This window comes from Ceratotherium simum, chromosome X (assembly GCF_057802395.1).
Source record: "Ceratotherium simum simum isolate JZ-2026a chromosome X, ASM5780239v1, whole genome shotgun sequence".
Lineage (NCBI taxonomy): Eukaryota > Metazoa > Chordata > Mammalia > Perissodactyla > Rhinocerotidae > Ceratotherium > Ceratotherium simum.
Window position 1 is genome coordinate 72605138 of NC_141940.1, and position 11617 is coordinate 72616754.

Sequence of the window (11617 nt, forward strand, 5' to 3'; positions counted from 1 at the left end):
TCCTCTGTATCTGGCTTCTTTTGTGAGTAGCAGCAGTTTGTTATTTTTTTAAATTGTTGGTAGTATTCCATTGTATGAATATTTTCTTTTTTTTAAATGGCTGCATAGAATTCCATTGTATGATATATCATAATTTATCTAACTGGTTTCCTATTGATTTACATTTAGAGATTATTCCTGGTCTCTTGCTATAACAAACAATGCTGCAGTGAATATCTTGAATGTACATTTTACACAGATTTGAGAGATCTTTGGGATAGATTCCCACACATGGAACAGTTGGGGCAGAGGATATGTGCATTTCGAATTTTGATGGTAATTGTCGAACTTCCTCCAAAGAAAGAGGACCAGCCGGCACTCCCACTGACTATGTCTAAGGGTACCTGTTTCTCTGCTAACCTGTCATTCTTAAAAGAGCTGCCTTGATGACTTAATTAGCTAATAGTATAACAAAATCTTCCTATAAAACTTTTTCTGTGTATCTAGACCGTAGAACTGCCTCAGGAAGCGAGGTCTCCATCTAGCAAGGGTCTCTGATTACTTCTAAAATAAACCTCCTTTGGATCCCATCCAAGGCTTCTGGCCTAATACTAAATTGGCTTTATAGGGAACAGTGCCATGGCAAGGTTCCAGTGTGGTAGTCTTTGCTCTGCTGAAACGACATTTCTTAAGCAAAGTAAATTAATTACAGGCCTTTGAGGGGACTTGTATCCTTTGGGACTAGGATTACACCTAAAAGATTTCCTGATAGTAATTGTTTTTAGCAATATTGGACATGTTACTCTTTTGTAACCTCAACAAAATGCTTTCTCCGAAAAGGATATGAAGTTCACATGGTCTAATGGGTCATTCTGGTGTCTCAAAGTTTTGCCTCTTCCAACTTATTGATGTCAAAGTATGCTAGGTCTGCTTTAGGAGGTTAGTACAAACCAAGTAGTTAATCAATGTTAATTGATTTAAAACAATACAAAAAGTGATGTATGATGTATCTGTGTATGTGCGTAAATTTATAGTGAGTATAGTGAGGATGGCAGTGGAGCCCAGCTGTTTGGGTGTGAATCCCAGTTTCGTCACCTACCAGCTGTAACATCAAGGTAAGTTACTTAACATTTCTGGACCTCATCTGTAAAACAGGGTAATACTAGTATCTTCCTCATAGGGTGTTGGGAGGATTAAAATATTTAATTTGAATAAAGCACTTAAAATAATCCTTGACACATGGTATGCTCTCAACAAATGTAAAAAATTATTATGTTTGCACGAGCCAGTATTTTTTCTTTTTTGGCAAAATGTATTAATTACCATAATCAAAGCTCTGCGAGATGATGTCCTGGTGGATGGTGAGGTGTCTTACAGTGTAAAGTGTCTTCTCCTAGCAAAACCTCTGAAAACCTTTAGGAGCCATTCCAAAAACAAAGAGAAGCAACAATCACACACACAGAGACACGTTTAACAACAATGAACAAATGTCCATAAAAACAGTTTATGCAGGGATGCAGAGAAATTCCCTCTGTGGGGGAAACTCCGCTGTAACGTTTTATTCCAGATATTTGCCAGTGGGGCTTATTTGATCTAATTAAATACGTTAATAGGCTAGTTGTAGGGGGCAGGGTGAGGGCCGTAACTGGAAGCTGGAGGGAACTGACTGGAAGCATGGAAGTGTAAACAAACAGCTTAAAGTTCAGGGATAGAATAAGAGGGACTAGAGGGGAAGTGGATTTTCAGTAAGGTTTACCTATCTATCTCCCTCAGACTGTGAGCAACGTGAGAGCAGGGGCCTTATGTATTAATCATCTCTCTAGCCTAAAGATGATTCAGTAAATAATTGTTGATGGAACTGAATGGAATTCAAGTTAAACAGGCCAGGAATGGTGTCAAGGATTTCAAAAGAAGCAGGAGAGAATAGGCAGAGTGGATGCCTACAGGATGTCTGGGAACAGTATCCCTGAATGCAGGAGAGACGGATGGATGCACGAAATTGGCAAAACACCATTAGAAAAAAATAGACAACAGAACATTGCAGAAAATTTGGAAAAACTTTCTCTCATCATATCTCACTACCAACAACTACTGTCACTTTTGTTTATTCCCTTGTAGTGGCTGTGTTGTTGTGGTTGTCCATATGTGTTACTTTCATTCATTAATTCATTCAACAAATGTTTACTGAGCACACATGCCAGGCATGTTCTGTACATGGTTGTGCACGATCGCAATCATAATTTTCATACCATTTTGTAGCCTGCCTTTCCACTTACTGTAGCATAAACCAGCATTTACCTCAGTGTGTTTTGCTGAGCACAAGTCGCCCTATGACCAAAAGCTTCCATTATCAAGAAGGCTTGGGAACACCACAGTTTAGAGCCCTTCTCTTGGCAGTTCACAACTCAATTTCCTTTCTTGGTTGTTCCTTCTCTACTGGATGCCCAAACATTGGACAGCCCCAGGGCCCATCCCGGCCCCTCTTCTCTTCTCGATTTACTTTTGCTCCCTAGGTGAGCTCATCCAGTCTCAAGGCTTTAAACCATCGATGTTCTAAGGACTCCCATATTCCTCTCCAGCCCTGACCACTGCCCTGAACTGCTGATCTGTACATGCAGTGGTCCACCTGGCAGCACCACTTGGATGTCTAATAGACAACTCAGATTTAATGTATATAAAGCATAACCACTCATTCCTCTGTCCCTCTCAAACCTGCTCTTTCTCAAATCTTTGCCATCCTAATAAATGGCATCACCATCCGTGCAGCTGCTGAAACCCAAAACCTAGGAGTCATTCTTGATTCCGCTCTTTCGCTTGTTGCCCACATCCAACTCACCAGCCAGTCCGGTTGGCTCAAGATTCAAAATATAACCCAAATCCTTCCACTTCTCCCCATCTCCATGGTCGCCACCCTAGCCCAAGCCACTGTCCTCTCTGCCTGGCTTGCTGCAACAGTCTCTTCATTGGTCTCCTGCCTTCATTCTTGCTTCACTCCAATCTGTTCCCCACAGAGCAGCTAGAACAGTTTTTAAAAAATCAAATCATATCAGTGACCCTCCTAAAACCCCCCAATGGCTCTCCTTTGCTCTTAGAATAGAATCTAAGCTCCTTATCGTGGTTACTCTGCTCCACTCACTATCCCCCAGCCATGCTGGGCTGCTTTCCATTCCTTGAAAACAACAAACTCTCTCCCTCCTCGGGGTCTTTGCATGTGCTTTTCCCTGGCCTGCAAGACTCTCCCTTCAGGCTCCTGGGGTCTCAGCTCAAAAGTCACCCCAGAGGAACCTTCTGTGATCAACCCATCTAGAGCAGCCCCCCTTTCCCAGTTCCCACCTATTATGTTAATTCCCTCCACCACACTTGGTGCAGTCTGAAGTAATTTGGGGTATTTATTTGTATCTTGCCTCTTCTGACTGGAATATAAGCTTCATGAGGGCAAAGATCTTGTCTCTCTGGTTCACTGCTGTATCCCCAACACCTAAGTGTCTGACGTACCCAGTAAATACTTGTTAAATAAGTGAATGTGTAATAAAGGCTCTGAGAAGTCCAGTAGTAAAGAAACCTTTTAAATTTGGTATTTTGGGGCCGGCCCTTGGCTTAGCCGTTAAGTGCGTGCACTCTGCTACTGGTGGCCCGGGTTCAGATCCTGGGCACACACTGACGTACCGTTTCTCCAGCCATGCTGAGGCGGCGTCCCACATACAGCAACTAGAAGGATGTGCAACTATGACATACAACTATCTACTGGGGCTTTGGGGAGAAAAAGGGAAAAAAAGGAGGAGGATTGACAATAGATGTTAGCTCAGGGCCGGTCTTCCTCAGCAAAAAAAAAAGAGGAGGATTGGCATGGATGTTAGCTCAGGGCTCATCTTCCTCACAAAAAAAAAAAATCTGGTATTTAAAAAACGTGTTATTAATGTCATATGCATTTGGGGAAAAATACTTCAAGAAATGCTAGCAGAAGTATTTTTTTTTCATGTTGCAGTGTAATGGAGTGAAAATAACAGAGGTTTCATATTCAGACAGATATGTACTCATACCTTGGTTGTGCCTCTCACTAGCTGTGTGATCTTTGGCAAGTTAATTTGCTTCTCTGGGTTTCAGTTTCTCCATATTTAAATGGAAGTAACAACAAAAGACTTTGGAGGTGGTTGCATTAAACTAGATAAGTAATGTACTTAGTATAACCCATGTCAAAAAGTATCACTCAATAAATGTTAGTTTCCTTTCTTTCCCATTATCATAATTATGATTTTTACTTAGAGGCACTTAACAAAGTTTATTCAGTAGTTTCCTTGTTGAGGGATAATTGAGTCACTTCCAGACTCATTGGTATAGCCTTTTCCTTTCTTTGCATAATTTTCCTAGCATAGATTCCCTGAAGTAGGGTTACTGAGTAAAATGGTATGAGCTTTTAAATTTTCCTGATGCACATTGCCAGATTTTATTTTAAAAGGATGATATTTATTCATAGTGTTAGCAGCCAGTAACCATGCATCAATTTGGTACTCTTTCCAGCCTGACATATTGTAATTTCTCCTACCTCCCCTCAATTTTTGCTACTATAATAGGCAAAAAATGGCCATTCAGTTTTTAAAATTTTGTATATCCTTGCTCATTAAGGCAGAGCAGACATTTTCCCATATGTTTGCCTCCTAATAGTATTTCTTCTCGGCTGTTTGTGCCTTTGCTCATTTTTCTCTTGTGCAAGCATATTCTTATTATGACTGCAAGGACACACGCTGATGGCTCTCAGTCCTGCTCTGATGTGTCCTGCAGAGAAAGAGTGGATAAGGGTTGGCATTGCTGTCCATCCCTTTTGGAAATTTGGGAGCTTCTTCTCTCCTGCTCTGCTGCCTGCCCCGTCTCTTTCCTAGACTCTTTTTCCTGCAGCCCTTCCCTTAAATTTGGTGTAACTCAGGATTATGCCCTGGGTCTTTAAAAAATATTCTTATTGTAAAATATAATATATGTACAGAAAAGTGCTTAAAACAAATGTACAGTTTGTACACTTGTAAAAATAGTTACAAGTGAACACCAGTGTGACCATCACCCAGCTCCAAAAATAGAACTTTGCCAGCACCCCAGAAGCCTCTCTGGTGTCTTCACCAATTACAATTTACCCTTCTTCTTATAAGGAGCCACACTCTTAACTTTTATTATAACAATTTCCCTGCTTTTCTTTATAGTTTTGTCATCTATCTATGCATCCCTAAACAAGAATTTAGTTTTGCTTGTTTTTGCATTTATATAAATGGAAGCATACAGTATGTGTTCCTTTGTGTCTTGCTTCTGTTGCTCAACTTTATGTTTGTATGCTCCATACATGTTGTTGCATGTGGCTGTAGTTTAATTGTCATTGCTGTGTAGTATTCCACAGGTTATTCATTCTCCTCACGATGGACTGTTGGGTTGTTTCTAGTTTGGACTGTTATGTGCGACGCTGTTATGAATCTTCTATGTATCTTTTGGGAAGGATATGTACACATTTCTCTAGGATATATAGCTAGGAGTGGAATTGCTGGGTCCTGGGGGGGAGGGTGTATCTTCAATTTTAATAGATAAAGACAAACTGTTTTCCAAAGTGGTTGAATCAATTTAGATCCCCACCAGCAGTGTATCAGAGTTTCTGTTCTTCCACATATTCCACAACATTAGTTATTGTCAGACTTAAAAATATTTTGCCAGTCTGGTAGATGTGAAATGCTATCTCATTGTGTGTGTGTGTGTGTATGTGTGTGTGTGTTTTATAGCTTTATTGAGGTGTAACTGATGTACAACAAACTTCACATATTTAAAGTGACAGTTTGATGAGTAAACATCTGTGAAACCAGAACTACTATCCAGATAATGAACATACCCATCCCCTCCAAAAGTTTCCCCTTGCCCCTTTGTAATCCATCCTCCCTCATTCCTCATTTCTCTGATGATACATGACATTAAGCACCTTTTCATGCTTATTGGATATTTGGATTTATTCTTTTATCATGAGCCCATACAAGGTTCTTGTTCATTTTTCTATTGAGTTTTTTGTCTTTTTATGACTAATTTGTAGGAGTCCTTTGTGTATTCTGAATACTAGCCCTTTGTTGGTTATATGTGTTACAAATATCTTTTCCTTTTCTGTGGCTTGCTTTCTCGATCTTTAAATGCTGTCTTAATTTCAAAGTAGTTGAATTTTATCACTTTTCCTTTATGGTTAGTGGTTTTGTGTCTCATTTAAGAAATCCTTCTCGGGGCTGGCCTAGTGGTGTAGTGGTTAATTTTGTGTGCTCTGCTTCAGTGGCGTGGGGTTTGTGGGTTAGGATCCCGGGTGCAGACCTACGCACCACTCATCAAGCCATGCTGTGGTGGCATCCCATATAAAGTAGAGGAAGATGGGCACAGATGTTAGCTCAGGGCTAATCTTCCTTAGCAAAAAGAGGAAGATTGGAGGGGCTGGCCCAGTGGCGCAAGCGGTTAAGTGTGCGTGCTCTGTTTCGGCGGCCCGGGGTTCACAGGTTTGGATCCTGGGCGTGCACCGACACACCACTTGTTAAGCCATGCTGTGGTGGCGTCCCATATAAAGTAGAGGAAGATGGACATGGATGTTAGTTCAGGGCCACTCTTCCTCAAGAAAAAAGGGGAGGATTGGCATCGGATGTTAGCTCAGGGCTAGTCTTCCTCACAAAAAAAAAAAAAGAGGAAGATTGGCAACGGATGTTAGCTCAGGGCCAATCTTCCTCACCAAAAGAAAAAAAAAGAAAGAAAAAAGAAGAAATCCTTCTCTACTCTGAGGTTGTGAAGATATTCTCCTACATTATCTTCCAAAAGCTTTATATTTTTGCTCTTCATATTTAGGTTTTTATCTATCTGGAACTGACTTCTTAGTATGGCATGAGGCTCATTTTTTATGAAGTGAAATAAATGAAATAGAATGATAGGCTTCTCAATGTTTATTGAGCCCCTACAGCAACAAATAAAATTAGGAATAAAGGGATACAAGAGAAATTTACGTGGTAGAATCTGCAAAGCTTATTGGATGTAGGAGAGAAGAAGAGACATCTAGGAAGTTGCCAAGGCCTCTGGCTTGTGCAGATGAGTGGGTGGTGGTATGATTCACCGAGGTAGGAAACACAGGGAGAGGAGCAGTAGGTGTGGATGAGACCACCCAGGGAAAGCTTGTAATGGAGAAGAGGGAGAAGGCCTGGGACAAAGGCCTGAGGACTCTAATGCTCACCGGAAGAGTGGAAGATGAAGCAAAGGAAATTGTGAAGGAGCGGTCAGATACGTGAGTGGGGAAACCAGGAGAGTGTAATGTAAGGAGGGCAAAAGAAGAAGTCTTTTGAGAAGGAAGCAGTGGTCAACAGTACCAAGTGCTTCAAAGGTGTAAGATAGGATAAAGACTGAAAGCATCGCTGGATTTTTTGACATGGAGGTCCTTAGTGGTCCTCAGGACAGTGGACCTGGTGGAGGGGTGGGGACAGAAGTCAGATCAGAGAGAGTTGTGAGTGATCAGCACGTGAAGAACAGAGCTGGTTAGTGCTGACAATTCTTTCATGATGTTAGTTTTAAAGAAAGGAGATGAGGCACAGGGTGGTAGCTGGAAAGTGATGTGACGTCCAGGAAGAGTTATTTTTAGGATGGAGATATGTGGATATGTTTCTGTCCCAACTAGAAGGAGTTAGGAGAGAGGAATCCCGGGACACTGTATGAACCTCCACGTTGCCTTGTTATTTACAGAGAGTGACCCCTCCCCCAAGAAGGCCACACATCTCAGCTGATGGCTTTGCTTCCTATTTCACTGAGAAATTAGAAGCAGCCAGAAATGAACTTCCCCATGCTCCTACATCTGCACCAGTCCATATACCTGTGTCTGTGCCCAAATACTCTGCCTTCTTTCCTGCTACTATGGAAGAACCGTCCTCACTCTTATAAAAAGCCAACCAACCCTTCCTCCTCTGTTCAGGGCATTATTCACCCTCACCTTTTCAAGGGCTTCTGCTTCATCAATATTCCTTCACTACTTGACTAATACTGTCTGTATACAAACAAGTGCCCATGTCTCTCATCCTAAGAATACTCTCTCAACTCTGTTTCCCCCACCAGTTAATGCTCCTATTTCTTTACTCTCTTTCACAGCAAACACCCTCAAAACGTTAGTCTGTAGTCATTCCCTCCATTCCCTCTCTTCCCATTCTCTATTCAACTAACTCCAGCTGAGGTTCTGTTTTACAACTCTACTGAAACAGCTCTCATCATCCATCCAACAAATCCAGTGGCCACTTCTCAGTCCCCATATTACTTGATCTCTTAGCAGCACTTGACACAGTTGATCACTCCTTCTTTCTTGTAAAACCTTCCCCTTTAGCTTTCATGACACCACATTCTCTGTTTTTTTTCCTTCTGCTCTATCTCAATATTCTTTGCTGACCCTCTTCTTCTACCCAGCTTCCAAGTGTTGGAGGGCTCCACAGCTCTCTCTTGAGTCTCTTCTCTATCCACATTCTCTCCCTAGGTGAGCTCATTCGGTACCATGGTGTCAAATATGCTTATGGCTCCCAAACTTATGTCTCTAGCTGTGACTTCTTTCCTAAGCTCCAGGTTCGTATAACCTGCTGTCTACTTGATATTTCCATTTGTATAACTAATAGGAATCTCAAACTTAATGTGTTCAAAACACAACTTTATTTCCCTCAGCACAAATGTCATCTCCTGACAAATGCCTCCCTTGATCACCTTATCCAAAATAGTTCTCCCCTATTACTTTCTAACATAATATCCTGTTGTATTTCCTTAATAATCTAAAATTATCTTGCTTGTTTTTTCACTAATGTATTGTCTGTTCCCTTACACTAGAATGTAAGCTCCTTAAAGACAGGAACCTTGACTGTTTTGCCTACCATTATAGTCCCAGCTCCTAGCACAGTGCCTATCGTATAGTAGGTGCTCAATTAATATTTGTTGAATGAATGTTTACTGAAAGGGAGAAGTTGGAGATACAGGATAAAGAGGGGATAAGGAAGTGTGCACATAGTTCAAAGGTGGGATTGTGGATTTGTTGTTAGGAAGGTAAGGGACTTCCTGTCTGATGGCTTCTACTTCCTCTGGGAAGCAGGAGGCAAAGTCATCTGCTGGAGAGGTAGTGAGGAGGAGGGACTAGTGGAGGGTTTTGAGTCTGAGGCAAGTGGAGGTTTGAAGTTGTGACGAACAGGAAAGAGAGCTGATTGTGGAACCAGAGAAGGATTTTTCTGAGTAGAGCTGAAGGCCCCTTTTCAGTAGGAGCACACCAGTTTGCATGACTGAGTGTGGTCTTCTCCAGCAGCCTGGGTGTGGGAACAAGGAATGTGGACAGTTGGATTGATCCAGGTGGGGTTGTGCCTGGGGGGTGGGAAGAAGGACAATGGAACAAAAGTAGTTGAGGATGTTTGTAAGAGAGTGGTCGAAATGCTGGACCTGAACTAATTGGGGAAGAAGTTCAAATAGAGAGAAGGGCTGAGAGATAAGGAAAAGGGGACCCGAGCTCCATGACAGCAGGGATTATGTTTGTCATATTCAAAGCCGTATCCCCAGTACTTAATGCAGTGCCTGGTATGTGGTAGATGCCTGCTAAATATTGAGTGAATGAATGGGTTAAGTTATTGGAGGTCTCAATGAAGTTGAGCAGTGTAATGGAGTAATTGAATGAGAAAGAGGGAAAGGTATGAGGTTGTGGGAGGTTGAAGTTAAGATTTCAGTGATATAGCAATTCTGGAGAATAAAAAGGTCCATTTGTGACTGTGAGAGTGGGTGATGGAGCAGAAATGGAGGTCATAAGAGGTGAGTAGGACAAAGAAATGAGAAGCCAGGGATTTGCAATGGGTCTTCCACATGAGTGTTTAAGTGACCCTAGATTTTGGCAAAGTCTGGGGGGTGGAAAGAAAGACTGAATGAAGGAGAGTGACAGAAGTTCAGTGATCATGGTCTGGAAGGCGTAGTGGGAAGTAAGGAAGGGACTCATGCCACCTCCAGATGCAGAAGTATTTAGGAAGGGAAAGAATCTCTGAGGAGTGGCCTACAGGAGAAGTGAGGTTCTCAGGAGACAGCCAGGTCCCTGTAAAGGAAGGTGTTGCGGGGTCTTTCTGGTTGGATTGTAGGGTTTTTTTTTTATTAATTTCTATCATTGGAGTTCTAGTGGGCACAGTTGAAAAGGATGGGAGGGAGGGGAATGGTGGAAGGTTGGATAGCAGAGCAGAACCTTACAGCAGTATGAAGTGAGTACTGAGAGCAAAGAGATGACCAGAGGAGTTCGTATTTAGGGTGGTGACTCCTAGATAACAGGAACAGGAGGCCCATTGGTCCTGGTCCCCAGGGCTGCCGAGTGAACTAGTTTCAGCAGTGGCCCCTGATGGTGCTCAGGGCAAGCTGCCCCAGGAAGCACCACTCTGGTATGCAGATTATTTCGAGCTGAAGACAATAAGGATATTTGACCTCCCCCACTAACTGCCTAGAGAATCTGGCATGGTGGCTCATTCCTGGAACAGATCTTCTATCATGATGGCTATAAAGATAATGTAAAATAGATGTTGCAATGGGAGGGGCACCAAGCCCCTTTTATCAAAAAAACTCTATCTCTCCCTGACCAAATTATCAATAGATGACCCTGAAAAGAATTGTCCTTCTGCCCTCTGAAGTCCCAGGCCACTACCCACCCCCAACACGTTCCTTCGCCTTTAGCTGCAATACTTAAGCAAGCAGCTTAGAAAGAGGGACGAGTTGCTCATTTCTGAGCTTCTCCCATGTATACATGTTATTAAACTTGGTATTATTTTCTCCTGCTAACCTGTCTTGTTGATTGTTTGGCCAGCCAGAAGAACCTTAAGGGAAAGGGCAGAGGGAGATTCTCCCTCTTCCCCCGACACCCCGCTGGATGTAAACTCCACAAGGATGGGCATGGTGTCTGTGTGGGTCACTACTGTACCCTCAGTACCTAGCACTCAGCCAGGAATGTCGAAAGTGCTCATTTTTGCTGAGTAGATGAGTAAAAGAAGTGGATGGAGGAGCACACAATGCCTGGCCCATTGTAGGTGCTTGATGGATGCCTAGTCCATTTTATTCCTGATATTGCATGATGGATTGACTTATCCATTTGCTTATGTGACATGCCCTTGGAGAGGGTTCGTTAATGGGCGTTAATGAGGCATGTGAAACACCAAAGTCCAACTGAGGCTACTAGCATGTGTCCCATGGTGGTGACTACAATTTAAGAAAGCTATGAACCTAATCAAATGAACTGTAATGTGTCTGAGGTAAGGAGTAGGAATCAGAAAATAAGAATTCGTAAGTGTTGAACCTGTACTGCTCCTGGGAGAGAGACACCTGTGATGGACACAGAACTTCAAGGGTGGACTTGTTGCCCCAGCTGCTGGGAGTGCTATCAGCAAAGAACCTTCTTTAGCTGTCAGCTCCTTTGGGGATCACTTCAGCTGGAGAGAGTTGCCTCACCCAAGGTCAGGCCCTTGGTTGGTGGCCCATAGCTAGTGACTGACTGAAGCAGAACTATGAAGGCCTGCCTTTGGCCAGGTGCAGGACAACACTGACGGGTCATTTTAACACCAGAGCTCGCCATTGAGTCCGGTGAGGCTTTGTGGTGCCTGTACTGCTGCCTTTCTCTCCTTCT